Source organism: Equus przewalskii, chromosome 9 (genome assembly GCF_037783145.1).
Source record: "Equus przewalskii isolate Varuska chromosome 9, EquPr2, whole genome shotgun sequence".
NCBI classification, from domain to species: domain Eukaryota; kingdom Metazoa; phylum Chordata; class Mammalia; order Perissodactyla; family Equidae; genus Equus; species Equus przewalskii.
The window spans coordinates 4,872,810-4,889,221 of NC_091839.1; the positions used below are offsets into that span (position 1 = coordinate 4,872,810).

Below are 16,412 nucleotides of genomic sequence, written 5' to 3' on the forward strand. Positions count from 1 at the left end.
GGCTTTCTCAAGCAGGTAAGCAGGGCGCTGGCCCAAAGCTGTCCTCTGCAGACCCCCTGACCCTGGCCTTGATCCCTGCCTCCATTCACCTGACAAAATCAGCTCAAAGCAATCAGGATTCACCCCCTCCCCCACCTCCAGTGAACCAGCTCTGGGGGAGGGGGAGGAGAAGCTGTGGAGGAAACGTCTCCAAAAACATACATTTTCACACACAAAAATGGTTCTGAACTGGTCAAAAGCCAGGGTGGTTCTGAGAAGTCTCGGGGAAAGTGTGTGTAGAGTTTTAAATGTGGGCGTAACTGTGGCACTTTGGGAGTCTTTTTGTAATGGGAAGTGCTCCCTGACTGTTTCTGGGGGTCTGTCTGTCTGCCTGCTTTTGTGTCTCATCTCTCTGTCACCCCGTGTCTGCCAGGAGCCTGCTGCACACCCTTCTGAATCTTCTGCGGGTTTCTCTGTGGATCTCTCCCAGGAGATTGCTCTCAATCCATCCCCACTTGCTAGGAGAGATGCTGCCAGACCCTGAGGAGGAGATGCTGCTAGTCCCCAAGAGGGACATGCTGGGGATCCCAAAGAGAACATGCTGCTGGATCCCAGCCAGGCTCACACTGGTGTGAGCTGCTCCGTCTCTCTTTCTGCCTCCATCATGGGCTCTGGAAACTTAGCAAGGTGGAACAAGGAGTTGAGGCTGCGTCTTGCCTGCCTGGGTCCACATGCATCCAGGAACCCTGAGGAGGGTGAGGCCTCCCCTCAGGTCCCAGCTGGAGTGGCCTGGGCCATCTGACAGAAGGAACCCAGAGGGGTGGGAGGAGGCTGTGGTCAGGGTCTGAGGGACGAAGGTTGGAAGGCAAATGCCGGGAGGCTCGGAGAGGCTGACCTGCACTCAGTGTGAGAAGAGGCAGGGAGGGGCCTAGATAATGATACCCCAGGAGCAGCTGCCCCTGGGCTGCGGTGTCACAAAGACAGAAGTCACAATGCAGAAACAGTGTCTCACGGGTGCATTTGGCAAAGCCTGAGGAAGTGTCACCGGTCATCTGCTCAGCGAGCGGGACACCTGAAAGCCCAGCTGGGGCAGCCTGCGGGGCGCCTTCACCCACTGCTGCTGCTCAGAGACAATCAGGATTGCCCTGGGACCATCTCCCACTGTGTGAGCACGTGCGTGTGTGTGTGTGTGTGTGTGTGTAATGGAGGGTAGGAAAAGACATCTTTATTGGTGCCATCTCTCAGAAACAACCAGACTTGAGTTGGGCAGATGTACACACACAACACATCCATCAAAGAGGGGCTTTCCTTCTGTGTGGTGACAGCAGGAGACACGGGGTCCAGGCAATGACCATGATCACCACTTTACGGCCCCCCACATGACCTCCAGAGGCCCAGCCTTAAGGCATCACCCTGAATCCACTGAAATGGTGCTAGACCCAGCTCCAGCCCCCAACCCCAGCCTCAAGCTTCATATAGCCCTAGGGCTTGGGGACAGTGGATTTAACGGCCAACAGAGGAAAGTGTGTGTGTGTGTGTGTGTCTGGGTGGGGGGGTGGGGGTGAACATGTGAGTCTATGTGTGTGTATGTGTACATAAGTCATGTGGTAGGTGTCTGTCTTATGGGCATCTGTGTCCGGGGTGAGGGGAGTGTGTACACGTGTGTGAGCCTGTGTTTGTGTTGGGGGACCCTCTCGTGCTGTTCCCTCCTCTGCCCATCCCTGCCTCATTTCATCTGCTCACCACTTTGTAGGTATAATCTGGAGGGGGATGTCTGGGTCAGGGACCCAAGAAGGGGCCACAGGCTCTTCACAGGGGTCAAGCAGGCCCATCAAGTAGGGAAATAACTGCCAACCCCTCAGCTTGGTCCTCCTAATGGGGGCCTCCCTGGGACACCCCCCAGGGAAGTGCCTGCCAGGCCTTTGCCCTCGGGGTGGCTCAGACCTCCCCAGATGGGAGGCTTGCTTTCTGAGTGGAGAAGAGAATAGATGTCCCCCAAACCCAGGGTCCCCACTGGGGCCTGTGAGCCCCAGAAGCCCTGGAATGCCCTGGGGAGATGAGATGTGAGGCCCAGCCAGGCGGTCAGGTGTGAGATCCAGGCATCCCCGGCCCTCCTTCTCCCCACTGTCCCCACAGGCCTGGCTGCCCACCCAGGGGCCCAGGACAGAGGCGGGCAGGCAGTGAGTGGAGGCATGGCCCTCCAGCACCCCCACCTCCCCTCCAGGGCAGCGCCTATCTGCCAACTTCATCCTCATGGTTAGCCCCCTTTGGTGGGGTCAGAAGCCCCGGAAGAGCCCCAAGGCTGGGAGGTGGTCTGCCCACACTGCCCCATCTCCTCTTAGCCCTCTCCTCTCTGGGGCGCACCCGCGGCTAATCAAGGGCATTGCCTCCTGGCATCTCCCCCCAGCCCACCAAGTGCAGCGGGACCTGGAGCTGGGCACAGGGGCCTTAGGAATGGACAGGTGGTCTCCAGGAGCTTGGGGCGACAGTGCGGTGCTGAGCAGGGCTGAAATAATGCTGCCCCATCTCTGAGGACCCCATGCTGATGGGTACAATGACCCTGGATGAGGAATAAACAGGTGCCCTTGGGGAGCGCCAGGGAGCTGCCCCTGGTGTGGAGAGAGGACAGAGTGTCTTAGTCCTGGCTGCTCTCGCTGGAGGGATCCAGTCCACTAGCCCAGGCTAAGGGGAAGGGCTGAGGGAGCCCCGGGCTCTGGTCCCTTGGGCTGGCCTGGCCTGGCCTGGCCTGGTCGGGCCCCACGGGGAGGGCTGCACTGCTCCCTGACTCTTCACACTGCCCAGAAGGGCCCTTTGCCCAAGAGTATCAGCTGTGTGACTGCAGCAGAGGGTGGCCAGAGGTCTGGCCAGGCTGGGGCCACCTGAGAACTGAGGCTCTTGCCCCCTCCCCCACCCCTGGGCCGGCCTCCGGAAGGGAGGGCTGGAGAGAGTAGGCTGGAGGGCTGCTCCAAGAGCTCTTGAAACCTAGAGCAAGGGTCAGGCTCAGGAGTCAGAAGTGAGTCATTCCAAACCAGGAGGCCTAGGGTATCCCAGGCTGAATCAAGCGCTCCTGATGGCTGTTGCGGTGCTGGCCGTTCCCCTGCGTGGCCTGATAGACCTCTCCCAGCCTGCTGACCATGCGTGCCACGCCCGACTTTATAGGTGAGACGACTGAGGCCCAGAGAGGGTGGCGCAGAGCTGCACAGCAACAGGACCGGGAGCTGGGATACGCCTCAGGCAATCCAACTGGGCCCCCTCACACTTGGGCCTCCCCTCCCCTCCCCTCCCCTCCCCTCGGCGTCGGTGCGGTCCCCAGCAGGGCGCTGGGGGCGGGCGCAGGTCTCCGCGGGCAGAGACAGCACTCGGCCACCAGGGGGGGCTAAGTCCTCGCTCCTGAGCAGCGGCCTGGGCTTCCCCGGCCGGCCCACGAGGTGGCAGCCGCCCCCCGACTGTGCAGCTCCAGACGAGGTGGAGCATCCCCAGCCTCCCACCCCCGTCGGCTGTGCTCTGCTCTCTCCTTCCCAGCCATGGGGTCACCGAGGCCCCGCCTTTCCAGCTCTATCTCGGGGCAGACCCTGGAGGTCCCTCTCAACCCACCAGCTCCAGAGGACCCACCTTCCCTAACAGCAAGGCCCCCGAACATCGCCAGCGCCCCTCAGCCCTCACATGGGCCTAATGGGGCGGTAAGGTCCCAAGAACCCCTCACAAGCACACACTGGTCGGCAGGCAGGACACAGAGCACGGAAGGGCCAAGGTCACCAGGGATGTGTGGGGAGCTGCCTCCTCCCCTGCCGGCTTCGCTCTCCTCTTTGGCAAGCTCAGACTTGGGGTACATTCTGATCCACCTTACGGCCTTGTACATCGCTCCTGCTGTCTCACTCCCTTGACAAACTCCAACCCTGTGACCCCTCCAGCTGGCCCCTCGGCTGCAGGAGGAAGGGCCCCTGAGCTCTCCTCGCACTTGGGATCGCAAACCTCAGAGGGGCACCATGAACCTGCCGGCGTTGTCCTCCTCTGTCCATGAGGATGACATCAGACCTTCTGTGACTTCAACCACAACACGCACACACACCACACACACTCACACAGGCAGACATGCCCCCACACACAGATGCATAGACACACACACACCCATCCTCGCAAATACCCACGCAGGCAGAGAGACACAGAGACACAGGTGCACATGGCCGTGCAGACACACACACACACACCTGTGACACACACACAAGGTGCACATGGACACAGGCAGACACACATCTACACATACACACTCAGACACACGCAGAACCGTGCGCAGCTCATGGAGTGCCCCTTACAGCAGAGAAATACAAGGGAAGGATCAGAAAGCCCCTCGCTGTTGTGGGTCACATTTATGCTCCTTCTGCAGTGACCCTCTGCCCTTTCCAGGGGTCACCCCCTCCACTCACTCTTGGATCCCCAGCCCGTTGTCTCTTCCTCAAAGACATCACTCATGCACTGCCCCCCCTCTCCTGGGTCCTCAGGCTTCCCCATTGAGCCCCATCGTCACAAACGAAAGCGCGCCAGCCCCTCAGGCGCTCCAGCTCTTGCCCCATTTCTGTGCCTGCCTTCCAGCAAAACGTAACCTGCAGGCACCCGCCCCCGCAGGCCTTTGACCGGTGAATCTGCCGTGGTTTGCCTGCCAGTCCCGCCACCCACGCAAACGGCTCGAATCAGCGTCCTCAACTATCCCCAGATCTGAATTCCAGACACTCCTCCATCCAGGTCCCCCAGGACGAGCTCCGCCAGTGTCACCCCGCTGTGCCGCTGGACCGCCTCGTTCACACCTGCAGCCCTGACTCGGGATCCCCGCGGCCAGCAGCCTCGCCCACGCCTGCGCCGGTGTGTCTGACGGCACCTCCACTTCTCGCGTCCCGCGGAGCCTCACGTTTCCCTGCCTCAGGCCTTCCTCCGCAGGCTTCCGTCTCAGCCCTCCTTCCCTGGGTCCCACCTGGACTGCTCCCTTTCCCACATGTCATTCTCTCTGCCCCCCACATGTACCCTGAATCTGGGTACTTTTCTCCCTCTCCGGTGCCTTACTCTTAACCCAAGCCACTGTCATCTCCACCTAGGCTCCTGGAGCAATAGTAAATAATTACAATATTTATTGGTTTACCAGGGACTCTGCTAAGCATTTCATCTGTATCAGCCTGTTTAATCCTCACCACAACCCTGTGAGCTGGACACTATCTTTGCTTACAGATAGGGAAACTGAGACACAGAGAGGTTAAGCGATTTGCGCAAGCTCACACAGCTGTTAGGAGGATGTTCCAGGATTCAAACCCTGGCAGTTTGGCCCTGGTGACCCACAGAGTGCTGTCTGGCTTCTCATGCAGGGCAGAGAAGGTCAGAGCTGGGCTCCTCCCAGGCACCTGTGGTGGAAGGAGGAAAGGGGAAAGAGACACGGTGGCCCAAGGGATCTAGGAAGCAAAGTGGGAGTTGGGAATCTGTGACCTTGGACTTAGTGTGGTTTCCTATGGTGACAAGGACAGAAGTGGCAGAGGAGGTGGGGAATGTATGGCCAAGATGGGCAGAGGGAAAGATCACTGGACAGAGAGGACCTCAGTTCCAGATCTTGTAGATAAGCCCTGTTCCACAGACCTACCCTCTTCAGCCTCCTCTTGGGTCCAAAGACACCTTCATCCTACGCTCTGTCTGCACCCAGTCCCATCAGATCATGCTTGTCGCCTGCCCACTCACCTGCTTGTGCCCTGGGACAGCCTGTGTCTGCCACCTGTGGCTGTGTGCGTGTGCTCCGTGACAGTGCCTGCCCAAGTGCCTGGGGAGGCGCTGGTTGCCTGGGCTTCATCTTAGGCCTCTCCTGGGGTGCAGAACCTGGAAGCAGGGTTGGGGGAGCCCCAGGGCTGCTGACGCCTGGAACCTGCTCCTGGAGAGACCCAGGAGCTCGGAGGGCGATTCCCACAGACCCAGGGAAGGGAGGCCGCCAGGTAGGCTGGGACAGGAGGGAACGCTCCATCCTTACTCTCCAAGCCGATGTGCTGAATTTTACTTTTCCTTTTATTTATTTCTTCTTCTTAAATCCTGTTTCTCTCCCTGAGGCATCTAATCTATTATTTAACATTGGATTGTGCGATTGAAACTCCCAGGCAAATTGAAAATTATTTGTGTTTGAAGTTTCAGGCATGAAGCTGAGGCCGCCGTTTCTGGGAGATCCTGGGAACCCGGGTGAAGAACCCGCAGCCTGCTCCTTAAGAGGGCTGGGCCGAGCAGGGCTGGGGGTCCACAGGCCCAGCTCACCTGGCCCGGCTTCTCCCAGGCCTCGCGCCCCCGGAGCCCACAACTCGGGGGTCATTAATCTCCACGCGGCATTTCACTTGGAAAACGCTGTCAACACCTCCCACTGGCCAAAGTCCTTGCAGGCTGAGCAGGTGCAATCAGTCACCGGCCTGGCGCCCACCCTGGGGAAAGGCCTCAGTCACAGGAGAATTAATGATATCGGGACAAGGGCTCGCCATCATTTTTCAGGGGTTGGGCTCTCTGTGGAATTGCAGCCAGGGTTGCCGGCCTAGTGCGGTCCCTGAGGAGTGAACCCAGGTGGATAGGGACCAAGGGGCGGGGCTCAGGGTGGGGCTGAGGGGCCCTGGCCTGGGGAATGCAGGGATGGGCCTTCTGGACCCCAAGTGGGTACCCCAGCGCTGAGAGGGCGTGTGACCCCACAGGGCTGGCTCCGAGGAGGCAACTCGGGAGCCCCCTTGTGGTGGAGTGGGTTTGAGCCCAGGGCAGTGTGCACAGACCTGGGTGTGAACCCCTGCAGCACACATGTGCGTGGGGGGGGGGGTGGAGGGGCATTCACAAGGCCAAGTAGAACCTTGTAGGCCGTGACAAGCAGATTGGATTCTGTGCTGAAAACAATGAGGCGCCGCTGAAGGGCTTTGAGAAAGGGGGTAACATGATCATGTTTCCACATCAAAAGAGAGCAGTAACGCGGTAGGGAGGCCATTGGCCTGCTCCCACTCCGCATTTTCTGCGTGGTCACATGAATCAGGTGCTGTGTTAGGCTCTTTGAACACTTGTTGATGGCACACGTGAGCTCCCTGCCCGAGCCAGGGCCTGGCATCCGGGACCACAGGGAGGCAGGGGATTCCCCACATGGCCCTCGGCCACCCAGACTGGTCACAAGAGCGTCTGCTGTCCCTGCAGGAACCCTGGGAGGGGCAGGGTCTCAAAAGATGCTCCTGGACCAGCCTGCTGCCAGCCCCTGCCCTGGCAGCTGCTCGGACTCTGACATTGCTCCCCCTCAGCCCCTCAGCCCGGCACCCTGGGCCTTTTGTGCAGTGACAACCCCCTTCGCCACCCTGCTGTGTCCACCAACATCTCAGGCCCTGCACACAGTGTCAGGCACCAGGACTGAGTTGTTAGATGCACTTACCTATGTCACCTCCCTTCCTCCCACCTGTGCCCCAGAGCCAGGTCCACATACCCAGCCCAGACCACGGCAAGGGCCCAAAGGGCCCGTGTTGACACGCTCATATTTAGCGTAAATACAACTTTGCACTGTACAGAGGATGCATCGTCTTTTCAGAGGCCCCTGGAATATATATAAAGGTTTGTCACAGATCACACACACACATCTCAGTTTCCAAGGAAGGAATGTGAAACCCACGTATTTAGACAACAATGACAAGACTTGGAACAGCTGGAGCCTTTTGGTACAAGTGTAAGAAACCCATCGGCACCAACCTCAGGTAAGGACCTTGTAAATCCGGTAAGATGGGGACACTCAGCTGGAATGCAGGAGCCCAGGGCCCTGAGTGCCACTTCTCTCTGTCAGGCTCATCTCTGCCTCCTCTGCAGGCTGTTTCATGCTTCTCTGTCCCACTGAGGACCCACTTTCTCTGCTCTTTCTGGCAGAAATGCAGGCAAGGGGCTCACTGTGGGCCCTGCTCCCCAGGGAGGAACTGGTCCCTTTGTTCTCAGGCCCAGTCCCAGGGAAACTGGGGGGCCCAGCAGTTCCCTCTCTAGAAATCTGTCCTGCAGAGACTCCAGGCAGGGAGACAAGCATGTGTGTGGAAATGGTTCACTGCAGCAGGATGTGAACTCTCCATGGCTGGAAGCAGCCTAAATACCCATCAGCAGGGAAATGGATAGACAAAGCGACCCACTCATGCCACCAAATATGATGCACCCACTGAATTAAGAAAGCAGTAGTTCCTTTCATTCATTTACTCAACAAATACCTTCTGAGAACCTCTCGTGTGAGACCCACTGTGCTCAGTGAAGAGGACACAACAGTGATCAAGAGCAAAGCCCATCCCTGCCTTGCAAAGTTTCCTCTACCTGGGGAGTCAGACTCTAATGAAGTAACAACTGCAGCCGTAGCATCATGACCTTCAAAGGGCTTCAGTGGAGATGACCTTGGCAGGGAAGTCAGGGAAGGCTTCCCAGAGGAAGTGGTGATGGAGCCAAGATCACGACAAGTGGGAGAGGAAGGGAAGAGCATGTGCAAATGTCCTGGGGTGAAAGATTGTGTGGCCAGGCAAGGGACGGAAGAAAGTTCCTGGGGTTGGAGCAGAGGGGCTGTGGTGGATGCCATGATGCGCCACCCAGATCCCCTTCAGGAAGGACAGATTTCCAGTCACTGGGGTGCTGCTGGCAGACAGCCCTCCACTGCCAGTACTCTTAAAGGATTGTCCGTACTAAAGACAGCGGCTTGCCCAAGGTCACACCACACCCACTGACTATCCACATGGAAGTAGAAAGGCCCAGTGTCCTCACTCAACAATTCTGAACGGTCATTCAGCTTCAAATCTCCACACGCATTGACAGAACAATGGCCCCCCCAGAGAAGTCTGTGTCCTAATGCCCAGAATTTGTGAATATGTTAGTTTACATGTCAAAAGAGATTTTTCAACTGTGATTAAGGATCAGGAGATGGGGAGATTATCCTGGATTATCCAGGTGGGCACAGTGTAATCACAAGGGTCCTTATATAAGGGAAGCAGAAGCGTCAGAGTCAGAGAGGAGACGGGACAATGGAAGCAGAGATTAGAGTGATGGAAGAAAGGAGCCACCAACCAAGGAATGCAAGAAGCCTCTGGAAACTGGAAAAGGTAAGGAAATCCGTTCTTCTGGAGCCGCCAGAAGGAACACAGCCCTGCTGACCCGTTTGAGACTCTGAACTCCAGAACTGTCAGACAATAAATTTGTGTTGTTTTAAGCCACTAAGTTCGTGGCTATATGTTATAGCAGCCACAGGAAACTAACACAGCATCAGAGCCCAACGTCCCCTCCACCTAACCCTGCTTCCTTCCCCTCATTCCACAAGCGTGGGTCCTGGGGGCCCTCCCTAATGACCTCTTGCATGCTAACGAGTTCCACTTCCCAGGGAAGCAGTGGGTGATGAGCAGGCAGACAAAGATGCTGGGGTGGGATTTCGGAGTAGATGCGCCCATCTCGCCTTCGTGGCCAGAGTGGTGGATGGGACGCAGGCAGCCTCTGCCACAAGGTGACCGTGCAGTCATTAAAACTCACCACTGGTGAACTGGGATGGTTTACCATGGAGGGAAACGCCACACTGAGGATAGGGTGTTCAGGTCCTTGAGAAATATCAGGGGAAAGCGAAATCAGTGGCATTAGGCTAAACTTGACTAGTACTTTGAGGACAGATCACAACAGGCGGAGAGGAGTTGAGAGCTAAGTGTGAAAGGCAGAGGGCCTGGTGACAGCACATAAGGAGGGGCTGAGTCCTGTCGCCTGAGCGCAGAGAGAGCTGAGGCCCTCAGAGGAGCCAGGTTCCGAGGAAGGTTAAACAACCTGAGTGGACCTGCCATGCCAAGGTCATGCTCTGGTTGTGAAAGAGAGGCACCCTGACATTTCAGGTGAGATATCTGACTCGATGCACCCCCAAATCTTAAATCCCAAGGTTGCCTTGAACCCGCTGAGCCTGCAGAAAGTGGTCCATTCTTCTCTATGAAGGGCTGATGCTCCCCCATTCCTTGAAGAAATGCAGAGATCTCTGCTCTGTGAGTTGGGGTCCAGCCCCTCCAGGATCTGCCCTCACCTCCCCTTCTGGCCACTAGACTTGTAATTAGGGATTGAGTCACACCATAACTGGGCCAGAGGAGGGCTGGGTTTGGAAGGAAAGGAACTATAGCCCAAATGAGCTACAGTCCATCCCTATAGCCCACAGGTGCAGGCAGGATCTGCGAGAGCACAGGCGGGCCTGGATTCTGAAGGTGCTTGGTTCAAGGTCAGGCGGCGGGTTGGGGAGGCAGGGTTAGCTACATGAGGTTGAAAGAGATTTGTAAGTTTATCTATGAGAGCACTTTCCTGGGATACAGGATTCAACATCCTAGCAAGGACTACAGGAGATGGTGCAAAAATGTTGTTAGGATGAGTCTTAGCAGCATAGAAACGGTAATGGCCCATACTTTTAGAAATGCCAGATTTTTTGTGTTAAATGGTGGAAAAGCGTATTAAAGGTCTCTGTGAAGCGGGCAGCTGGAGCGAATGTTCTAGGTAAGGCCAGGAAAAGATGGTAGAGGACTGTGTTCTTTGGGAGGGCCCAGTGGATACACCACTGACAAAAGCTTCAGGGAATATCTCGGTGAGGGGAGCGCCAGCCTCATTAACAGGGTAGGAGATGGCTCGCCTCTGTAGGCCAAGGCTGCTGGTAGGAAAGGCTCTCATGGCACAGGGACACTAAGAACAATAACGGCAAGAGATCCCCACAAACCATAGAGGGCTAGTGATATTTAACCGTCAGAAGCAAGGTGGATACAATTACTGTAATGAGTGGTCAGGTCGGAGTGGCAGCCAAGGTGGCCTAGCCTGCAGAGTCAAGGAGCCGGTCAATAGGACAAGGTGTTCCCTGGGGGCAAAGTAGATGGGTAGCCAACAGATGTACTAGTCAATCTGTACAATCAAAGAAATCAAGGATGGATAATCAGGAGCCCCAGGGCAATCCTCACAATGGTTCCTTGCCCGGTTTCCCGACTTGAGCCAGTTTTCAGACCAGGAATCCAGTGACTGAAGGAGAAGTCAAGCCCCCAGGATGAGGCTGTGACACCAGAGCAGGAATATCTAGTAAACACACCCTGTCCTTCTCCAAAAGGTCCAGTGGGGAAAGAGGTACCCAAACCAGTCTAGGACCATTGATATTGATGCATCGAGATCTGACGTCTCACGGTGGCCCTCCATCAGCGTGGGGCGGGTGGGGCCGGGTAATTAGTGGAATGCTGGCCTGGGTCTGGCTTACAGTGGATCCAGTGGAGATTCACCCAGTGGTCATTTTCCCACACCCCAAATGAGTCATTAGAATAGACATACTTAGTTGTTGTCACAACTCCCATATTGAGTCGTTCGCCCATAGGGAAGAGATTTTGCAGTCCTCCAGGCAAAGAAGAAGCCTCTGAAAGTGCCCTCTGCCCCTTCCAAGAAAGTAAATAAAAAACAATATTGCGGGGCTAGCCCCATTGGCTTAGTGGTGAAGTTTGGCGTACTCTGCTTCAGCAGCCCAAGTTCGCAGGTTCGGATCCCAGACGCAGACCTACACCACTCATCAGCCACACTGTGGCAGTGACCTATGTATAAAGCAGAGGAAGATTGGCATGGATGTTAGCTCATGGCTAATCTCCCTCAAGGAAAAAAAGAGGTGAATGTCAGCTCAGGGCAAATCTTCCTCACCAAAAAGACCAAAAAACAAAAAAACCCAATATCGCATCCCAGGTGGAGAGGGGGGTGGCAGATATTGGAGTTACCCTTTAACATGGGTAGTGGTCCTCATTATAGTACTGTTGAATTGACCAGTTTGGCCCCTGCAAAACAAGACAGATCCTGGAGGATGACCGTGGACGACTGCAAACTCAGCCAAATAGTAGCCAGATTACAGCTTCTGTGCCAAATGTGGCACCCTTGCTAGTGCAAATTATGATGACCTCAGCACATGGTATTTGGCCATTGATCTGGCAAATGCATTACTTTCCATGCCTGTCAGAAAAGAGGATCCAGAACAGTTTGCATTCAGTTGCTATGGATAACAGTATACATTTACAGTCTTGCCCCAGAAATATGTTAACCTTCCAGCCTTCTATCCAATTATGGGCCCAAAAGGTCTGATTGACTGAACATCCTGTAGAATTTCACATCTGTCTGCCACATCAATAACCTCACGCTAGTCAGAATGAGCGAGCAAGAAGTGGCTAGTACATTGTGGGCCTCGGTAGGACCCATGCTCTCGAGGGCGGGAGGACAAGCCCAGTGAAGTTTCAGGGGCCACTCAGATCAGCAAAAATTTTAGGAGCTGCAGTGGTCTGGGGTGTGTCAGGACAACCAAAGGAAAGGACAAATAATGGCATCTTGTCCCTCCCACCTCAAAGGAGGAAGCACACGTGTGGTAGGTCCCTTTGGTTCTGAAGGCATGGTCCATATGTAGGGATACTCCAAACCACATATGAGGAGGCATGAAAAGCTGCCAGCCTTGAGTCAGTCCAGAGCAGGAAAGGGATTTGCAGCAGGTCCAAGCTGTTGTGCAAGAGGTGCTGACTTGGGCTGTATGACCCAAAAGGCCCTATGGCATTGGAGGCACCAGTATTGGGAAAAGGCACCATGTAGAGTTTTTGGCAAGCCCCAAAGAGAGAATTACAATACAGACTCTTAAAGTTCTATCACTAGGCCATGCCATGTGGAAAATTAGAAATCTTTTGACAGGCAGTTCCTGGCATGCTGTGGGCCCTGGTATAGATGAGTACCTCACCGTCACCATGGGACCCCTAATGAAAATGGAACCATGATTGCCTCTCTTAGTCCATTCAGGTTGCTATAACAAAATACCATAAACTTAGTAGTTTATAAGCAAAAAATCTTTATCTCTCACAGTTCTGGAGGCTGTGAAGTCCAGTCCAGGGTCATGGCACCAGCACGGCTGAGGGAGGGCCCTCTTTCTGGTTCATAGCGGTGCCTTCTTGCTGTGTCCACACATGGTGGAAGGGTCTGGGGATCTCATATCACTTACTTACTGTAAGGCATTAATCCCTTTTGTGAGGGATCTACACTTAAGACTTAAACACCTACTAGTACCATCATCTTTGGGGGTTAGGATCTCAACATATGAATTTGGGGGGACACAAACATTCAGACCATAGCACTGCCTGTGATGAGCTGAGTTCTCTCAGAGCCACCAAGTCAGGTCAAGTGGACCCAGCAGCTTTCATTATCAGACAGAAGTGGTGCATCCAGGACCAGGAGAGAGCAGGATGAGAGGCCACAAGCAAGATGTGTGTGCGGGGAGCCGAGACTCCCTTGTTACCCACCACTGCTGCACTAAGGCCCCTCCTTGACTCATACCTATGGCCACGTGGTGGGGAGTATGATCGGCTGATGAAAGAGGGAAACACCACAGTTTGGTTCACAGAAGTGTCAGCTTGGTATGTGGGAGCAAGTAAAAAATGGATGGTGTCTGCACTGCAGCCCCACTCAGGGGTGGCCTGGAGAGATGGCAGTAAAGTGAAGTCCTCCCAATGGGTAGAGCTCTGGGCAGTGCACCTGGTCATCCACTTTGGTGGACAGAGAAGTGGTCTGGGTCCCAGAAGGAGAACAATCAGAAGATAGGGCAAGGCTGTCGGGGCAGTCCTGTGGATGGGACGTGGCACAAAGTATGACGCTCACTGTCTCACATGTCAACACTCATTAGGGTGCACCCATCATGGAAGAGGCACTGAACAACCAAGTCAACAGAAGGACTTGGTCAAGTGACATCAACCAGCTTCTGTCGTTGGCTTCTTCCCAGCTGGTGTGAAGAGCACATGAAAGGCGTAGCCATGGCGGAGGCTGCGAAGAGGTCCAACAGCATGAGCTCTCACTCGCCAAGGCCATCAGCTACTAGTGAGTGTCCAGTCCTCCAGCCAGAGAGCCCAACGCTGTCCCAGACACAGTGCCATTCACTGAGGGCACCAACCAGTCACCTAGTGGCAAGGTGACCACACTGGATCCCTTCATCCTAGAAGGGACAGTAATCCACTTTGTCAGGAATAAACATGTATTCAGGGTACAGGTTTGCCTTTCCTGCCCATAGGGCCTGAGCCAGACCACCATCCAAGGACTTACAGAGTATCTGATGCTCCAGCACAGGATCCCATATAACACTGTGTCAGATAAAGAAGAAACTCTAGAGCAAAGGAGGTGAGAGAATGGGCGCATGATGGTAAGAGGCACTGGCCGTATCGCTTTCTGTGGCAGCCCAAATCTGACAATCTGGTAAAGCAGTGGAAGGGCCTGTTACAAGCACAGCGAAAGTGCTGGCTCAGATGTGATATTTTGCAAACATGTGGTGCCATTCTCCAGAGCAAAGTGTATACTTTAAATCAACAATAGGTTGACGTGAGTCTACCTATGTGTGGTAAGCAGAATAATGACCCCTTTCCCCAAAGGTGTCCATGTTCTCATTTCAAGAACCTGTGACTGTGTTCCCTCACATGGCAAAAGAGACTTGGCACATGTGATTAAGTTAAGGATTTGAGATGGGGAGATGATCCTGGATTATCTTGGTGGGTCCAACATCCTTGTAAGTGAAGGCGAGGGGTAGGAGAGCGTCGGAGTGGTGCGGTGGGAGAAAGACTCAAGCAGCTACTGCCGGCTGAGAAGGTGGAAGGGAGCCGTGAGACAAGGAACGCGGCCAGCCTCTAGGAGCTGGAAAGGGCAAGGAAATGGATTGTCCCCTAGAGTCTGGAAGGAATGCAGTCCTGTGTACACCTTGATTTTTAGCCCAGTGAGACCTGTTTCAGACTTCTGACCTCCTGGACTATAAGATAACAAATTTACCCTGTTCTGACTCACCAAGTTTGTGGTGATTTGTTACAGCAGCAATGGGAAACAAATAGACTCTGTCATAAGTCTGGGGACTAAGACGTGCAAGTGAGAGTGTCCTGCTTCCATCAATCCCAGCCACTCACTTGGGGAATTTGTGTTTCCCATTCCTACAACCCTGGGCTCTAAGGGTTTAGAGATCCTGCTTCCTTCTGCTGAGGAACGCAGCAAGAGTTTCGTGGACTAGAAGCTGTGGATGCTGCTCCGGCCCTTCAGGGTCCTCATGCCCAGGGACCAGCAAGCAAGAGTCACCACCTTGGCAGGGGCAATAGACCGTGGTCACATTGATTTTTCTTTCAATGCATTGGGGGCAGGGAAAAATATATCTGGTGCCTGGTTAATCCACTTGGGTGCTTCTTGGTACTCTTTTGCCCAATTTTGACAGTAAATGGACAATTTGACAGTAAATGGACAAGTGTTGGCCAGGGTGTCAGGTCCCTCAGGAATGAGGGTCTGGTTACTCTATCACGTAAGCCACTGAGGCCAGGACAGCCATTAGCTGAGGGTGGGAATTCAGAATAGATGACCCAGGTGAGAGAAGATGAGGATTGGTGTAGCCTCAAGACCAACTGCAGCAGAGGGGGCTGCAGTTAATCCACTAAACTGCCTCTTCCCTCCCCCAGAGAGGCCCACCAGAATCCTGGAGGGGCTGCTCCCTGAGCATATGTGAAGAAGTGGAGCCAGATCGTGCAAGGGATGGACTGTGTTGGGCACTGTGGGGCACGGCCCAGATGCCCCTTCAGTATGAAGAACTTGGCGCCCCAGCTCTGGGAGTGCTGCCTGCAGAAAGCCTTCAGCCATCAGCTGCCTGCAGAGAATGCCTCAGGAGAAGAGTGATGCCTGGCCCAAGGTCATGCCACACATCCAAAGACACATCCACTGACCAATATGGTGGCACAGAGGCCCATCACACTGGCCCCAAATGGGGGACAACTCTGTGCTCCCTGTGGGGTGGGCTGAGGTCCATGTTGAGACTGCGTGAGAGCTCAACTTCCTTCTCTGCCCCCTCCTCCCTTGCCCTAAATAAACCTCCTGCCATCACCTCCACCTCACAGCCTGCTTCCCAGGGAGCCCAACCTGCAACGGAGAATGAGGGGTGGACTGGAAGCAGGACTGGGGAAGAGGCAGGCCAGCTCACATGCACCGCAGAGGATGGTATAATAATCTTAGAACACGAGAAGCTTCGGCAAGGTTCAAGCAAACAGTTACAAGATCTTTTGAAAAGGTCCCTCTGGCTGCCATGGGGAAAATGGACTGCAAGGGTGAGATTGACAGCAGCGAGACAGAAGGGAAGCTACTGCAGACGTCCAGATGAGGTGATGGCAGCTGGCAGGGTGGCGGTGCTGAGGGAGAAACGTGCATGGGTCTGAGGAGTCCTTTGACCCGCCTTGGTCGTGTGCTGGAGATGGGAAATGGAGAAGAGGGTCAGGGAGGAGGAGGTTCCTAGGTGACTCCCAGGTTCCAGCTTGCACAACTGAGCGGCAGGTGAGATGGGGACGCTGGGGAGGAGGCCAGGTTTGGAGGAGGCAAGATCCTAAGTCTGAGTCAGAACATGTTGAGTCTGAGGAAGCCCTGAGACCTTCCAAGAGAGGCAG

The 16,412-nt window shown here is 55.0% G+C and overlaps 1 long non-coding RNA gene across 1 annotated transcript; it reads left to right on the top strand.

Moving 5' to 3' along the window:
* Positions 1-2,229: 2,229 nt before the first annotated feature.
* Positions 2,230-6,094, top strand: LOC139073703 (uncharacterized). The gene is made up of 2 exons (XR_011522686.1): positions 2,230-3,138; positions 4,720-6,094. It is a non-coding gene; the product is annotated as an uncharacterized lncRNA (long non-coding RNA).
* The last annotated feature ends 10,318 nt before the right edge of the window (positions 6,095-16,412 follow it).